This window comes from Photinus pyralis, unplaced genomic scaffold (genome assembly GCF_008802855.1).
Source record: "Photinus pyralis isolate 1611_PpyrPB1 unplaced genomic scaffold, Ppyr1.3 Ppyr1.4_LG7, whole genome shotgun sequence".
In the NCBI taxonomy this organism is placed as follows: domain Eukaryota; kingdom Metazoa; phylum Arthropoda; class Insecta; order Coleoptera; family Lampyridae; genus Photinus; species Photinus pyralis.
The window spans coordinates 14,586,066-14,604,633 of NW_022170738.1; the positions used below are offsets into that span (position 1 = coordinate 14,586,066).

Sequence of the window (18,568 nt, forward strand, 5' to 3'; positions counted from 1 at the left end):
AAGGATCATGTCACAAAGATGGTCGCCGAGCAGATATCGGTCTTGTTATTTCAATTTGCCTAGAGTCAACTTTTGCCTTTTTGTTTCAGATATGGATTCCGAGCAGACTTTTTACTATTGACAAATAATTGACAATTATAAAGCAGTATCATGGAATCCGCTTAGCTGCCATCTCGGCTGCCATCTTAGCTTCCAACTTTCACAAAGTATCATCCAAATCATTGATGCTGTCTTTGTTTGATTGAAATTAGAATTTGTATGATACTGGCAGTCCTCACAAGTTGATCCTGGCCTTAAAACGGTATACTATGATTTTCACTTGGCAGCCATATTTGTAACGTCATGATCTCACTAAGCTACCAAATTTTACAAAATATCATCTTGTATAATAATCCTGGCATTATGCTGCACCGATATTTGTATGGTACTGTTAATCCTTACAAATGAAACCAGGCTTTGAAGTGGTAAACTACAATTTTAACCCGGCGGTCATCTTTGTGGCGTCGTAACGTCACTAAGCTACCGAATTTTTCGAAGTATCATACCAAACATTTATCCTACCTTCATGATGAATCTAAATTTGTAGGTTACACTTACTCCCCAGAAAGGAAACCAAATCGTCCATTTTTGACCACCTGGCTCAACGCCTACTATCGGGCAAGAGAGAGCGGAAAACGGACTTTCAAATCCAGCACCTTATAATGAAAGGAGTACGAAGGTGCGGTCCTAAGATGACAGACACCACAGGAAGTAGGTACGCCATAGTGTTTCCCGGTGGAACGAACAGCAAAGTTAAAGAGGCGTTTTTATGGATGAACTGTTGGTTAACAGGATGTGCCTTCCCCACAAAAATTTATAAAATGTATACATTGAACATCAGGTTATCTTAGAAGAAATGATGCTAGAAAAAAGAAAAGAACAAACGTAAATTTTAGGTTGTGTTTTGCAGTGATGTAAACAGTTTTTGCCTCGGTTTTTGCCAATTGGCGTCAATAAAGTTTGATTGAATAAGAAATTTACAGTAGTCCACCTGTACACCAAACATATAGTCATAGCATATGCAAAGCAACCAAACTCAACGCAGATGATTTTCGCATATCCCAGGAACATCCTTCACGTATATTATAATATGTCATATAGTACCTATTTATTATATTCGTTGTACATGTTGGGTTAATTAATAGAAAATTGGGTTACACAAATACAAAAGTTATCATGCACAATTGCACCCGGACAGACGTTGACAGACAGACGGCGATACAACATTATAAACGATCACGAGGATCGTCAATAAACGGCAAAAGTGTAAAATTATGGTACATGAAAGAAATACATTTTTTGCCATAACTTTTTTCTTAAGAGGCACAGAAAAATTTCTTTCTTGGTGCAAGCCTCGACGCCATAACGAACCAAATAGCGAAAAAAGTAGAGCAATGGCTCTTAAAATAAAGCCCGGACGGACGGACGGACAGACGGGCAGACAGGCGGACGGACGGACGGACAGACGGACGGACAAAGTGGCCACAATAGCGCATTTTTTTTATTCTTGTAGAAATGCGCTAAAAAGGTAAAGACACGACAAACGGAATGGCGTTCTCAACAAACGAGTAGTATGAGGTCGCTGTTGGTGTAGTTGATGTTGCCATTACTTCACACTTGACTTCACACGAAGAACGAATCGCGGCCGTAGTCGGCTAACATAGGGTTTACTTCAGCGATCCACAACCCAGGGACCGATTCTCGCTGTCACCTATTTTTTTATTTTATATTTTAGTATTTTTTTAATTCCAAAAATAAACACACTTATTTAATTAGTATTAGCATTAGTATTTATTTCAGAAAACAAATGAGTAACGAAAAACAATTGAATTTTTTTAAATGGTAGTGCTCATTTGATATAGATTTAATTTTTGATGATATAACATTGTTGCGTCCCCAAACTAGAATAAAATATCCTTACTTTTTTCCTTTAATGAAAATACCCTGTACATAACCGTTTTGCCTTGCCTGTATATATTCCTATTTGTTACGTGTGCGCGCATGAGCCGCAGAAGCGCAATATGTGTACTCGTCGCGCAGAATTCGTCGGATTCTTCGCTTAGAAGCCATCGACTCAACTACGTTGAGAAGTCGCCGTTAACCAATGGCCGATTAGCCTTCGTCGTTCGCATATAGATCTCGATCGATCCACATCGAGTCAAGATGTCGCCGTGCAGTTCGCAACATCGTTATTTTAACAAGCAGAACGTCAAAGCACCGCACATCAATTAGAAGATTTCGTTGTAACAAAATCGACAAATTCGACAACTTCGTAGAATGAGCAATCTTCGCCATTGCAACATCGCCTTCGTTGTTAATGGACTTCGAAACAACACGTAAGTTCCTTTTTTTACATTATCCCTTCGTAACTTTACCATATTCTAGTAGCCGTCGTGCCTACGTCAACCATATTCAATAGAAATTCATTTACTTTGTATTTTTTGATAATAAACACGTTTATTTATGTGTCTATATTCTTTCATTCCCAGCATAAACAAGGCCTTGGAAGTAATTCATAATTACAGTCCACTTACAATCAAATTCTTTGTTATCGAAGCCCCCTTGTACGGTACAAACATGTTTTATATAGAAAAATTTTGGATACAGTCAATATCTACCGAGATATATACTATACTTCATACATAATGGGCACCCTGTATATTCAAATAGCTTAGATGGATAAGAAGTAAGGTCAGATTCAATGCAATTCTATAGGATATACCTGATAGCACATTCTTTAGATAATATTCCCCGCATATTCAGCGAACATACTTGAAAAGCAAGACGTTTATACTTATCACATTCCTAGAATATGCTTCGTATGCCCGTATATTCATAGTACTTGCAACGTACAAAAATATACTTTTTAGCGCAGTTCCATAAAACTAAAAAAAATACGGTATTGTGGCCACTTTGTCCATCCGCCCGCCTGTCCGTCCGTCCGCCCTGTCGCTACTACATCTTTATCTTAATACTATTTTTTTCGCTATTTGGTTCGTTATGGTGTCCAGGATTGCACCAAGGAAGGAAGTTTTTCTGTGTTTCTTACTAAAAAAGTTATAGTAAAAAATAAATTTTTTCATGTACCATAATTTTACACTTTTGCCGTTTATTTACGATCCCCGACATACAATTTCGTATTGTCTGTCTGTTGTCTGTCGGTCCGTTTGTCTGCCCATGTGCGCGATATATTTGGGCCGAAACGTCGGATCGCTTTGAAAATTGGTACGCCTCTCAAGGATATAAGCAAGGGCGCTATGGATTTTCAGCTACATAGACTAATGGGCGAAAAAGTTACAGCCCGAAAAATGAGCAAACCTCCAAAAATGGGGTTCTTGTATCATTTTTGTTACAAAGAACATATGAATTCGGAATTCGAAAGTACGAACATATATCTCACAAGCTAGAGGCATTGGGTTGGTTAAATATGGCAAATAGACGAAAGTTTCACTCATCTGTACTATTTCACAAAATAGTTGTAAGTAAAGAACCTGCATATCTATTTAACAAGATCAAATTTTGTACAAATTCAAGATATACCTCTCTAATAAAGCCTCCTTTTCACAGAAGTGCATTGTTTGAGAGATGATTTTGCTATAACATTGCCAAGCTCTATAACGATTTACCTGGTGTCTTAAAAAATATGGCTATCAACATCTTCAAAAAAAACCTATACACTTTCCTGCTAAAATGTCAAAGTTCCTCGTAGCGTGTGATGAAGTCGTTATTTATTTCTTATCTAATACTTTACTTCTTTACTTCTACTATTACTCTTCCACTTACTTATTTACTTCTTATTTCCCTTTGTCGTTCTTCTTACATAAGATTAATAAGAATCCCAAATTCTTTCAAATTTTCTTCATAATACATTTTATAAGTTTATATATACCTAATGGTCAACACTATATAAGCAAGCACGCTTATACTAGTTATAATTGTAAATTCTTTTCTTTTTTTATATTCACATAATTAACTTCACGTATAATTTAATTTAATTTCTACAATGCAAAGGGTTAAGTGGAAGATTTCCCGTTAGCACCTGAACTTCGCCCTTTTAAATTGCGCACTTGTACATATTATTATTAAGATATTCTTGTTACCTTATATGATTAGCGTGATTTAATAAACGACATGATTATTATTATTATTAATGTCCGGTTTTTCTGTGTTAGTAATTCATGCTCCTTAAACCTAAAGCAACTATGCAAACGAATTTAAAAAATGGCGCATGCGCATTCCAGTTTTGACATTTGCGCAATTCAACTTTTTTATTTGTTAAGAAAGTTTAATGTATATACGCACCTCGAACAAAAGTATAACTCATACCAAATTTAAAAAATTGTTTTACAAAGCTATCCTGATCTGAGGGGACAGAAACAACCCCTTTTTTTATACTTGTTATGTTCTGTGGGTTTCTGTTATGTGAGTGCATCGAAAAAATACGCACACCCGTTCGCAATAACACCCACATGCAGGGGCAAGGTGTTGATTTTACAATTTTGTCCCAATTTTCATTAAATAATCGACTAAATAATATATAAAATATAATAAGAGATCCCCTTTTTTGCACATTTAGCCACGATAAACTAAGTAATAGTACATTATATATCAAGGTAGAGAAGTACAGTATTATTGCCTGAGCACCAAGATTACATCTCGAGGCGCTTGCGCCGAGGTGTCTAAGGTGCGAAGGCAATAATAGACTTCTCTACCGTGGTATATATACTATTTTTTTCACTACTAGCACTTGAAATCCTCTAAATTAACATATTATATTGATAAGAAAGTGAACGGTTGGACAGAATTTTTTGTTTATTAATTTAACATGTCAATCAAATACGTAGAAGTACAAGTCAAACAGGCCATATTTTGTTCTGTCATTGAGATATTTTCAAAGAGTAATTTCGTTCGAATTTTTTCAAAATGTGATAATTTTAGGTATGTAATTTCTCTGGAAATGGCGGATGGTAGCAATTATTCATTTTAGAGAACTTGTCCAAACGTTTATTGAGCGAAATTTCGGGTTGTGTTTTCTAAAAGTGACAGCGTGACAGTTCTCATTATTGACTACTAGTTAATAATGTCCTCATTATTAACTACTTTGAACAAATGCCGAGAAAGCCTACTTTACAAGTGGAAAAAAGGTTAATAATCATGTGATCAGACGCTAGTAGTGAAAAAAACACTTTATAATGTCGTTTATCAAACGACCACGTGACTTTTCAATTGCAGTCCTCTTTCAGAAAACGTAACAAGACGGATTGTCGCATAATGCACTACAGAACAAAATCTGCGACTGGACGAGTTTGTTACGAATGAAAGAATAATTCCGAAACCACCACACCTTGTCACGCAAATAAAGGGTAATAGAAATTGTCCGCCATTACTTCAAACAAAATCATATAACGCCGTCAAATCTGAATTGCCCACCCGTCTATAACATATAGGTACTTAAACAAAAAGAGCAAATAAAAAAATCCATTTTGTCGGAAGTTTTTCACGTCCGTTCCACATAAAAGTCGTGATTTTGTTCAGCAATCTGTCAATAATAATGCAACCGCTTCGCTTAAAGGACTTATTTTACAATCGCAGCTAAATTCATTATTATAAGAACGTGTGCAACTTTCCCCCTATATCAAGGGATGTTTTACAGTGTAACATTTGGCGCTTTACCGGCCAGCCGCAAACAGCTCTGTAATTCCGCAACTTACACACTCGGAAGTTGTTCTAAACTACAAGTAGAAGTGGTACAATGTACATCCGCCGGTTTTGCTAGGCATGGAGCATTTTGCTTTAGTGATTACTGCGGTCAGTTAGTAAACTCTCAAGACCATTTCTATTTAAAAATTGAGGTAATCTCCTAAAATTGTGAGGTTAAAGGATGAGTGTACAGATTTTAACTTTCCACAAAGGAAATGTATTAAGTTAGGTACCGAAAAAATAGTAACGCATTATAGAAAGAGAAAAGTATCAGCGCATCAGGCGCATATAAAAAATTTAGGACTAAAGAAAGTGCAGTTCACCTTCCTTTCCTCATTGCTGGCCCGTATGATTTTTACTAGAAAAAGACCACTGCCAATATTTTCTGGATCACCAGGTCACCAAACGGTTTTATATATAAAAAAGTATATATAAAATTTTTCTGTACGTTTGTTTGGGACTGAACTCCTGCTAAACGGCTGGACGGCTTTTGATGAAATTTTGTTTATGTGTTTCTGTGCGTCTTCGGACTCACAATTGGACCCAGTCGGATTATACGATTTTTTTAAATCTTTTTCCTGTACGATGGGATTCCGTTATATTTCTGTTTCATAGAAACAATAATAAATCACTAAACCAATTAATTTCAAACACGATGTATACCATGCGAATAGATTTTCTCTAGGCCCATAGAACCTTTTGCAATTTCTATAATCAAATCAAGGAAATATTGAATGATGAAAAGCTTATTTGGACATATTACCCCGTACGCAAGCAGGCGACAAATAAAATAAGATACCTTAATTACTTACAATTTCTATCTCTATCTCGACTGGTATATTTCTACTAAGAAAAGAACTCGCTATTTGCAATAAATAACTCAACTCAGAATGCTGTTTCAAATCAAGCATATGCATTAGTCATTAATCTATAGATTCTAAAATACTTTGCAAGTCTTGAGCTTTGTGAAAAATTTGAAAGGGGTTTTACATATTTTGTTACTGCCTCTCCTTACCCCGACAATGTACCCTCCTCCTGCGTGTTAAGATGCTGAATAGGTGGACTATAAAGTATACCTAAGTTTAAATTATGAGACATCGGGAGACTGGTAAATGAAGCACCAATCATATCCTTTTTTATATCTTTCGCCCCCATTAAAATAAACTTTTACTAGCGACAATAAAAAAAACTGAAATTAAAATTTACGGTTGCAAAGAGATCACCGCTCCGCTTTTATTATCACGAAAAAGATTAGAAAATGGCCGCACGCGATGTGACGAAGTACACACAGTCTGTTGCATAATGCCTTCGAAACGCAAATTTCGCCGCTGCATAGATATGATAATGTGAGCGATTCAATTTCTTTGATAGCACCCGTGCAATATTCGTTGCAACTGCAACGCTGAAAGGAATGATTTTCGAAGTGCATAAATTGAATGTTTATAAAGACTTTATTATGGAAATCGGCCCGCAACTTCAAACGTATCACATTATGCAAAGTGACAAACGTTCATTTTGTTCAAAATGCATTATACGTATACGTAACTTTAGTTTGAAGAAGTACCTACAATTCATAAGGGATAAACTTACCTAATTTGCGAATGCGGCACTAAGAGGTAAGAGCCAAGATACCTGCAACAAAAAATCATAAATAAATCGGAATGTCTCGCACAGAGAAGAATATGCTACAGGATGGGGTGGCGGGACTATTAGTCATTTAGATAAGCACATATTTTGCGTAATGAAAAATGTGAAAAGGAACCAGTTAAGCCATTAATATTATTTTAACTGCGAATTTGTGACTTTTATACACAGAAATTACTGAGGATTTTTTAAAAACAATCACGCAGAGGGGCGGAAGTTCGCAATAAAGGTTGCTTTTGTAATAAATGGTCGTGTTTTATTTATACTAAAAATAACACTAATAATTACACGTTTCTCCAAAAATGACTGTGCATTGGAAATGAGGGTATGTTTACAAAACAGTGGTCTGTAACAAAATGGAACGTACTAATGAAAATTTTCACACCATCATTTTATGATTTCAAATTCGCTTTAATTCCAAAGGACGAAGGCACTTTTCTTTTAAGTCTCACGGTTGCTCGTCATTATATAACGGGTTTGCATATTAAGGAGGTTGACAATCCCTTCTTTGGACACAAAGGTCGACCTTTCGAAATCAACTTGAAATTTTTTAGCAAACATTTTTTAATCGGTCCCCGGTTAGTCCTTAACATCAATCTTACGTGACGTAAATTTCTTTTGAAAATCTGCTTTTCTAAATTGCTTGCTCGAAAAATTAAACACAACGTAATGATAAAATTGATGAAATAAAATCAAATAATGAAAATTCATTCCCTTTTGTATTTATAAAATAAACATTAGAGCTGCATATTTGAACTTTCCGGCAAACTCTAAATTTTTTTGAGCTAGCGTAAAATGCGAAATTTCCACGATGCAAAGATGGTACACTTTACTTTGGTGAATGTTTTTCCAAATGCGGGCGGTTCAAACAAAACAAGTTCTAACGACACCAGTCAATCTCTTTAATTGTTTTTGGGAATAAGTAACCTAACACCTGAGATTAAAGGTAATCCTTGGCAGCGTAAAATAATACACTGGCACGTTTAAGTGATCTGTCCTCGACCGCTTAATTTGATATATTATGCGACAGAAATGTTTTTAGTCTCTTCTTTTTATACAACTATCCTTTTCATGAGCATCTATAATAAATTGATACGGTAAAATTAATTCACTTATGGGTGTAAAGGTACGAAGTTCGAGTTTAAATTTTCGATACAATAAGATCGAAAGAATGCCAAAGTGTATTAATGTCAAAGGCAAATAATTCGAAAATCAATGAGACATATTAATAAATGGTATAGTTTTCACAAGTTCTTCCGTAAATCAATATCGTATGAATAAACAATAGCTATAGGCGGACTGAAATGGAATGGACTGTAAGGGGTGGCAAATAGGAACGGGAAGAATCTGATTATACGCGAATAAAAAGTTTAGGCAGTAAATCTAAATGAAATTAATATCAAGAACTCCCAACTAAAGTGTTGACGGCAAAGCTCGCAAAGTGTATGAGTTCAAATGTTTCTCGATGTTTTAAAGTACAACGTGCCATCTCAACAATCCTTTACAAAAGAAAAATGAATATACAAATGCCAGTTATTGTGCACGGAAAAAAATGAAATGTAAAAACAACAAAAAATATTGAATTAATTTTGATGGGTTGTATCCCAGCACTGTCAGATTTGAATGTATAAAGCTCCGTGTTTTGAAATGTGCGGCAAGGCCCGCTGCTGCCTAATTTAGCGAAACAAACACAATGTATAAATTTATCTTTTAGCGAAAAAACGAGTTGTTCAAACTGGGTAGTTGTCAAATATTATTTTAAATACGAAATAATTTTATTCATACTCCGTTTCACAAATGAAGTGATGTTTTATGTACCCGGTTAAATTACAATAGCGGTTCCAGTAATATTTTAGGTGGTGTTTACTTACTAAAAGTTAAGGATGTCTGATTATAACTTAACTAAAAGTAAACAAATGTTTAGAAATGCACACGATAAGCAAACATAAAATTAAAATGATTCATGTGTAAGTTAGGTGGTACCCGAAGTTTGAAGAGTGCACTTTGGATTGTCCGCTAAATAGTGGAGAATTGTGAAGACTAGGTAGTTCTTAACAAAGGCGTAAAACGACACGTACTCGTAGATTTATGGAGTTATACTCATCTGACGGTTAATTTCAATGGAACAAGATTACTTAGATTAGAGTTGGTTAAGTCAAAGCATCAAACGTTTTTTAAATTAAGGTAAATCGATAGGCAACACTTTATGTCTCTTCGCAGCCAACATTTTTCATAAACTAAATGGAATTGGAATACCGACAGTTAAACTTTTCTGATAGTTCTGACACTTATTAGTATAAAGAATCTGCTATCTGGAATTTAAGATAACAGAATGTGCCATAAAAATGTAGCACGCTGCAAACAGAAATTTTTGATTTTTGTCACAAAATTTTAATTTTAACCCTTCTTTAGTTTTTAAAAAAGAACACACTTTTGCTTCAAATTTTAGATTGTTTGAGGTGCCAAAAGGCAAGGTACAAAAGTAATCGTAAACGATTTACCAAAAGAAAGTGGGTTCTGGCCATGCACATTGCACAGTCCATTTTGTGACTTGTGTTCTCAATTAGTTCTTGTTCGCACATTAGGAAGTTATGTCTGATGCAGTCTGCACATGCGAAATTAATTTTTGGAAACCTAACATTGCTTTTATAGGAAGTATCTTCCGCTGAAGTTTAAAAAGAGTTCGACCCCATAACGAACCAAATAAAAAGTAGAGCAATAGCTCTTACTAAGGTGAAGAGTCCGTAGAGACGGACGGACGGATACTTAAAGTGGCCACAATTTTCATTAATTTCTATGGAAATACGCTAAGAATATTAAATGTTTCATAATTTAGTACCGATCAATATATGGTAAATGTTCCTTTATAATTGAATTTAAGGAGTCCACCGGCAATCCTCGAGTTTTGCCAGTTTATATTGCTTTGATCGATTGGGTTTAAAGGGTTTATCAGTGTGCTAGAAAAATTAATTCCTCCTTCATTTTGAAACTACGTAATTGTTAAAAGAATTCGGATAAAATTGATATGCGTTATTTGCGGGGGTTGTAACTTCTTTAATAGATACATCAAATATTGTTGTTCCTTTGGGTTTAAAAGGTGCAATAGTAACCTTCTAATTGCGCCAAAAATTATTTCCCTCATTTAGAAATTACGTATTTTTTACAAGACGCTTTTGCGTCATAAAGAATCATCAATTGTGGGGGTTTAAATTTTTCTAATACACCAAAGATTTTTGTTTCACTGGGCCTTACCAAATCCCGTGTCCCTATTATTGTTCTTTTTATCGGCCGGGGTGACATTTTTCCAATTTCTTTCTTTTCTGATTTCTTACATTGACACTACGTATTTTTTAAATGAATTCGCTCAATCTTTAATTGTGAGGGTTTTGTTACAGCTCAATTTACCTAACAACGGTATACTGGACGATTTTTTACTATTGGGGAAGGAAGAGTGTTCTCAGAATACACTAACGACAATATGGTTTCTAGAATCCTCGAAAAGAGCGTTCTCGCGCCTAACAAAATTTATAAATTTATTCGATGCCTGTTTAATTCTACACGAATGACAGCAAAGAGAAAGGCGGAAAAGAATCACCTCTTGGATGAACTCTCTTCAAAAGCACACAACTTGTACTATACGTAAATTTTCTCAGTTCATTGGCATTTTTGCCCAGCCGTAAAATACGGATGGTTATACACGAAGGCATTCGAGTGTGCCAAATATTAGGATTTATTTAAAAGGGGAGACTTGCAACCCTGTGCATGGTTGTAGGAAAAGACCCGCCCGAAGTTAGCCCCCCAACATTAAAATAATGAAACGTCAACTACTACCATCGGTAAGATCTGGTTGGGCAACCACATTCCCTTTATCGGTACCCACTTCCAACGTCCCACTCCACCGCCACCATCAGTAAGATCTTGTCGGTGGTAACCACATTTCTTTTGCCGGTACTCAATTTTTTGGGCACTTCTCATAGCTCGGGTTTCTATTGGCGGCACAAGAAAGACCGTGATTCGAGCTTTAAAAAACGTTAAACCGCGTGATAAAATTCGCAACGGAAGATACCTTTTGGGCGCCCGAAGTCGACCACCCCTCGAAGACGCGCGCCTTGCAAAAAGTTAATTTCGTCCCTTGGAACAAAACAAAACACCGCCACGCAAGAGTTTTGCGCGTTTTACACGATTTTTCCGACGATACCCATTTGAAAACTGTCGGAACAAAATAGTGGAAGATAGGAAAACCCTGTAAAAAAACTCTAGGTTAGCACACCACGCTCGGGGATGGCGCCCAGATGTCGCCGACACCATGTAGCTCAGTCCCTAAAGATGTTAATTACACGAGCGCTGTACAGTGTACACTCCTCGCCTTTCTACAAGCGTTCTTCTATTGACCCGTATTTGCGCTCCAGCCAGCCAGCCATTTATTTTGAAAAGACTACATTAGTCATAGACAAATGCCGTTACCGTTACTTCGAAGTATTTAGGCAACTTTCATTAATAACAGTACAGTCAAATTAGACCAAAAAATGGGCATTCCGTGCATCAGATATGTCATCTTTATTTATTCTTTTAAATTGTTAGAATGAATATGGATCTGAAAAATCCAAGTTTTCGACATTGAAAGACCTGTGCGAGAGACACAGCACTTGAAAATATGTCATTTTTCTTACCATTTTTTGGTTTTTGGTTTTACTCCTGAAGGACCGACTTTAATGCAATTATTGTCGTATGCTTTTTTGAACTAGACAACATTTCTGACAATTTAACCATCTCCTCAAGTCTAATAGTTTCCGAGATACGGCGCTTCAAATATTGGTAAATTTATTAGTTTTACAAGTTTTATCAAAATTTGCGATTTTTTTCGCAGAAACTAAACTTACCAAATTTGAACGATGAATTGTGGTAAGTCGTGAGTCGTAATAAACTTGTTGAAGAAGTACTAAAAATTGCGGATAATGAAAGCAAATTAAATATTGATTTTTGTCTTTTAGTGGAAAAATATCCATGTTTATATGATGCCTTATTCAAACCATAGTGTTATGAGTTATGAGTAAGCTTTCTGCTACTGTCACAGATCTTCCATAGTCGGTGTCCCTTGTCGAGCAAGCTCAGGCAAAAGGAAAAAATTCACAGATTCGCAATCGATACAACAGGTAGTGGATCTTGCTGAAGAAGAAGATGATGACAACTTTCTTATCATGGGAGAAGCTGAGGATCCAGAGAATATCAACATTCTAGCTCCTTCTGTGCGGATTTATGGAGACTCCTCACCACAAAGTCCCCCTAAACGAAAAAATTATAAAAATGTTTATGAGGTGTTTATGCGAAAAAAAGGCAAATTTGATTAAAACTGAAGAATTCCCGAATTTTTGAAACGTTGTATCTCCAAAACTATTAGACTTACAGAGCCGGTTAAGGGCTTGAATTATCACAAATTTTGACTAGTTTAAAAAAGCATACGACAGTAATTACTTTAAAATCTGTCCTTCAGAACTAAAACTACCCAAAACCTAAAGATAATAGAAAAAATGGCGTATTTTTGAGTGCCGCATTGCTAGCACAGGTTTTTGGATGTCGAAAACTTGGATTTTTGACATCCATACTCACCCTAACAATTAAAAAAAAATGGAAATGACACATCTGATGCAAGGTATTATGATAATTTTACTGGACTATAATTTAAATCTGAAAATTTACATACCAACATAGTTTTTTATGATCTATCATCATGATTTTTTCACTTCCGCGGATGTCGATAGCAACTTTCTTATTTTAAATAAAACACCCTGTATTTTATTACATTTTCGAAATCTTTATGAAAATCTACGTCGCTTGATAACACATTTCCTTATATCCAACATCAAAGGTTTTCAAGTTATTTAAGATTTTTCCAAATTTTAGATGTTTGACTGCTATTCTAGTCCTGTATCTATGACTCCGTTGACTTTAATTTCAGAAAGTATTCAAAAGTCAACAGTACTCACCGAGGTAAATGCGTTAGAAGACCTGTCAAACCTTTTTATACCTATAGTTGATAGTGATGATAGATGAATAAAAAGTTAAATAAAGATGACATAATAAACAGAAACAGGTACTAATAACAAACGACAAAATAAAAAAACCAACATCAAGTTTTCAAGGGGTTCAAGAGGTTTTGATCTACGTGGCCTCCATTTTTTTCAATACATAATAGGATCGTCCGATTAATCCCGTTGGTAGTCGCCTCTCTGATGTCTATTACATCCATTTCATTAACAGCTCTTCTCCGCCTATCTTCCAGTTCTTCACGAAAAGCAACGGTTGTGAAATACATTTTGTCTTTATATGACCCCACACAAAAAAGTTCAATTGCGTTATATCTGAAGTTCTAGCAGGCCAACGCCACGGCCCTCTGGCTCCTGTCTTCAAAAATGTTCGTCAAAGACATAGTATAAGCAGCATGGATAGAATGAGCCGGCGCTCCTCATGTTGAACCAGTTGTTTTCTTCATGTAAAGTCTCAAATGCTGGTAAAATAACATCTACTAACGCATTTATTTGAAGGCCTCTTAAGAAAATTATGCATAACGGTCACAATTTTAGAAAATCTATAATAAAACGGAAAGCATAACAGATGGGTATGTATGTAGAATTTTTTTGACATTTGAAAGTGCAAAAAAATAATGCATGTTTCGTCTGAAAAATAAACTTTTTAAGGTTTGAAGTGAATAAAGTTGACCATTAGTTTTAAAACACCCTGTAGAAGGGATATCAAAATTTAAATCATTGTCACGCAGCATCAAGTGAGTACTGTCGATTTTGGAGTTTTTGAAATTCAAGTCACTGGAGTCATAGATGTAGGACTCAAAAGAATAGCAGTCAAACATTAACAATGGGCTACTTGCAAGGTTTCGTTATTAGCAAAAAATTTGCACAGGTGGCAAGTACTATATACGCCATACATGAGGCGAATACTAATTTTTGAAAAAGATCATTTGTTTTTAAACAAATAGTAAAAACAATTACTGGGAATCCCTTTAAATATGACGTCAGCTGCAAACGCCCTGCCATTGGTGCGACGTCACAACTGTGGTCGCCATATTTGTTTACATTCTTGTGTTCGTAGATCCAGGTTTGTAGAGCTCCGCCCGGTTAGGTTTGTTTTGTGTCTTGTGCGCAAAAAACGATAAAGGGTGCATGTGTGTGTGGGTCGGGACATGATAGAGAAAGTTCAAAAAAATTAGTTCGAATAGTGTATTTTTAGGTGGACTAAAAATTTTCCACATTTAATCTCTTACGGCAGCCCGTCGCGTACGGACTTCGCTTCGAGCTTTGCTGTACGAACATTGCCCAACATGAATTCATGCAAAGCTCGAACGTGAAGGGACCAGACGAGCAGCACTTTGTTGCAATTTGGGTCGTGTTGACGTTTTCGAATCTGTCGGAAAACTTGGCGCGGCGCGAAGCTATGCGCGCTAAAGTTGCAACTTGCAATGTGTAGTTTGATTACGAGCATGAATACAAGGTTCGAAATAAGACAATATATTCATTATATGGGATGGAATGAGACAGTAAAACTTTCAATGCCACTTTCAGAAAAATGTGTTGTAGGCATTTTAACGAATTTAATTTCAACAATTAAGTATATATTTAATGCCAGCATATGCATCCGGAAGTAAATTTGGTAATCTTCAGAGTGATTTACATTGATTTCTATTAAAATAGATAAATATGATTGGCAGCACCTCGTTTTTTTATACCTACCACTCCTTTAGTCTACTCGACACCTTTTTTCTTCTTATTTTACTTTTTTCATTATGATCTAAAAGAACTACCTATTGCTGCTACTTGTTTCTTACTTATTACCCTCATTAATCTGCGATTTTTAACGTAACTACACTTGGCGTACTTCGAACGGACTGCACGTGAAGGGTAAAAATTGTACTCGTGCAATGCTCGCGAGCATTGCTGTCATGAAAGCTCGAAGCGAAGTGCGTATGTGAAGGGCTGCTTTTAAGACGTGCCGTGAGAGAGACATCGATATATTTCACGGTACACAGGAGAAAACGTAAGCAACAACAAACGCATACGCTACGTCGTCCCATTGAAGTATACATGCAAGTATACCGCCACTGAACTTTTACACAGTTGTGACGTCACAACCATGTGCCGGCAAAATCTAGCGTTTAAAATGATTTCCAAGCGCGCGAAAAACGTATCTTTAGATAATTTAAAAGTTTGTGTGTTTAGGATTGTGAAATTTTGCATATTGGTATTTCTTTATGTTCCGCATTGATTTATCACATAAATAAAAAATGTGAAAGTGGCCCATTTTGAAAAATCTTGAATAATTTGAAAACCTTTGATACTGGGCATAGAGAAATTGGTATCAAACGGCGTAGATTTTCACGTAGATTTCGAAAATGTAATAAAATACAGGGTGTTCTATTCAAAATAAGAAGTTGCTATCGACATGCGATAGAACTGGATGTGAAACGATAATGATAATATTTTCTTTCGATAGGTTAAGAAGAACTATGTCGGTATGCACGTTTTCAGCTTTAATTGATCCAATGAAAGGTTTTACTTTTACGTAACGGTTTGTGTGAAACAGCCTGTAATATTTGGTGTAATTACAAAAGTAGGGTAGGTATCCACAAGAATCTTACCATTACAAACTTCAAACAATGAAACCAGTAAAGAAATAAATTAAATTACATTATTAGCTAATTATAGGAAGGTGTTAATGACGCCGGACAAAGCCCAAAGAGGTGAATTTCATTACAGATAACAATAAATAGCCTAATCTCTAATCCTATTGTTAGAAAAATAAATAGAATTAATTCGCAGTTGCCTAACTGTGCTTTCAGCTTTCAATTGGTGAAATACATCCAAACATTTTCCCCAATTGTTTTTCTTAATTTAAGGGATGAAAAAGATATATCTATGTACAATCATACAATTTTGTTAGCTGGTTGTAAATCCCCAAAACCCATGTCTGTTATCTTACATAGATGCGTCGTTATTTTAAAGACAAGCTAGTAAGCTAGTTATTTCCAAAATGATGGCAAAACTTAAAAAAATGGTTTACCCACAATCATCCTGTTAATACCTACAATATTTGACATCGGTGCTTTTTTTAAATGCGATTATAAAATCAAAATCTTAACGAAATGATTCGCTGTTTTGCGGATAATTCAACATTCACTGCAGAGCCGCCGTAAATTTGCCAGTTAAAACTTAAAAGACAGTGGAAGAAAATTCACATGTGAAATCTTAGTTTGATTTTTAGTTACTATACAAGGTCATTTTTCGTTGCTAAAGACGTGTGGATATTTATGCCTTTTGTTCACTAAAAATGCATAGTACCGAACATTTTACTACTGTAACACGAATTATAACATTCAACACAAAAGAATTTAAAAGCACTACTAACACAACTTCGTTGTAGATTAAAAATTTGAAAACCGTATACGTCTCATTGATTATACCGTGGATAATAACATTGATGTTCGCGCTTGAATAATTCATAACGAAACGTAATGAAGGAGTAAAGGGAAAACTTTGCAATGATGAACTAAATACAAAGGCCAAAGGCATTCAAAGGCTAGAATTTATAATACGTATATACCTACGTTATAACGTGCAATTCCATTTAAAGTTAAAATATTTCGATTTTCAAGGGAAAAATTACGCATACCTAAATTCAGTTTGGGCGATGATTTAAGACTCGAATAGCGCGAGATGGGAAGCAAGGTAGTATGGGAATTATCCGCTTTATGGATATCTGGAGAATACTTGCGGTTAGAAGTTTTGGAAAATGAGCGAGTGTACACTCCAAAGCTCTGGCCCCCATTTGTCTAGATAGGAAATAATGGTAATAATTATGGGAGTTGTTAGAGAGTTGTACATAACTACACATGTTTTGGCGACATTATTAGATGAAATTTCTTGCATTGTAATTTTCCTTAGCTGTTTTTTATCAAGAAATTGTCACGGGCAAAATAGAAAGCTTCAATAGGAGATCGTTAACAATGTTTATGGGTACACGCTACACCGTTAGTGGCAATTGGTTAATTATTAACTTACTGTACATGCATTTTACATAGGCAATACGCATAAGAAGTTTCTTGTCTTAGGTGCTCGATAGTGGCTTAATTGTTTACTGTGTTGATATTTCTTTGTTTTTATCATGGTAAAATCCACATCAAAGTGCAGCTCACCAAAGAAAATGGATATAAAAGTAGGTCCATATTCTCCATTACACGTTATCATGTGAAAATTAAGAATATGTTATACAAACTAAGAAAATGCGTTTTCATAAATTTAATTTCCTGTTATAACATTTACGGCATGGCGTAGCTTTCAGGGTTTAATGCGAGTATACGAGAAAAATGTGTACTTTTCCATGAAACTGTGGTATGTGAATAAACGTTGAACGTTATGCATACAAGCAAAAAAATAATGATTCTTTCAGGCGAATATAATATACTACATCTAGCTTTAGTAATAACAATGTCTATTATGTAACTATGGGTAAGCGGCCTTTTTCAAATATAGGCAATATAGGGAATGGAGTAAGCAAAACAAAATAAAATATCCCTTGACAACCAACTCAGCGGCGCAAGCAGCAGCCAAGAAAATAGAAATAGGCAAACCATTCCTCCTTGGCAGAAGACCTAAAGTCAGTTTATAATAGCAAACTTAAAGACAAATGGGAAAGACATTGGAGTCTCCAAGCCACGATACTAAGGACAACAGAGCCAACAGTCAGATTAACCACCTTCGACCACCTAACTAGACGAGAAGCTTCAGTAATGAGAAGAATACGAATGGGACATATCGCAATAACCCACTCACACCTAATAAAACAAGAAAACCAGCCAACATGTGACAAATGTGGAAACCAACTCACCGTAAAGCACATATTCGAGTGCCCATCCTATAAAAACGCAAAAGAACTATTTGACATCCCGGACGCCATTGAACTTCAACCAATCAACTCACAAAGAATTATAGGTTATATGAAAAATATTAACATGTATTACAACATTTAAAGAATTGTCTCAACATATAAGGCGTTAATAATCATAGCAATTGAAGCGCCAAATAAATTACTACATTTAAAAAAAACTGCGTTAACTTCTCAGAAATCAAGCCGAAGTAATTGACGGCAACCTTTTCTAAAATAACCCAACCAACAGTAA

General features: G+C 35.5%; 1 protein-coding gene across 11 annotated transcripts in view; it reads right to left on the minus strand.

The window, feature by feature from the left end:
- LOC116176810 (complexin) overlaps nt 1–18,568 on the minus strand; it is a 501,249-nt gene that overhangs the window by 388,364 nt on the left and 94,317 nt on the right. For all 11 annotated transcript variants that reach the window (XM_031495588.1, XM_031495591.1, XM_031495581.1 and 8 more), the window contains one exon: nt 7,330–7,371. The gene's annotated coding sequence lies outside the window, so the exon portion shown is untranslated. The remainder of the gene's footprint in view (nt 1–7,329; nt 7,372–18,568) is intronic.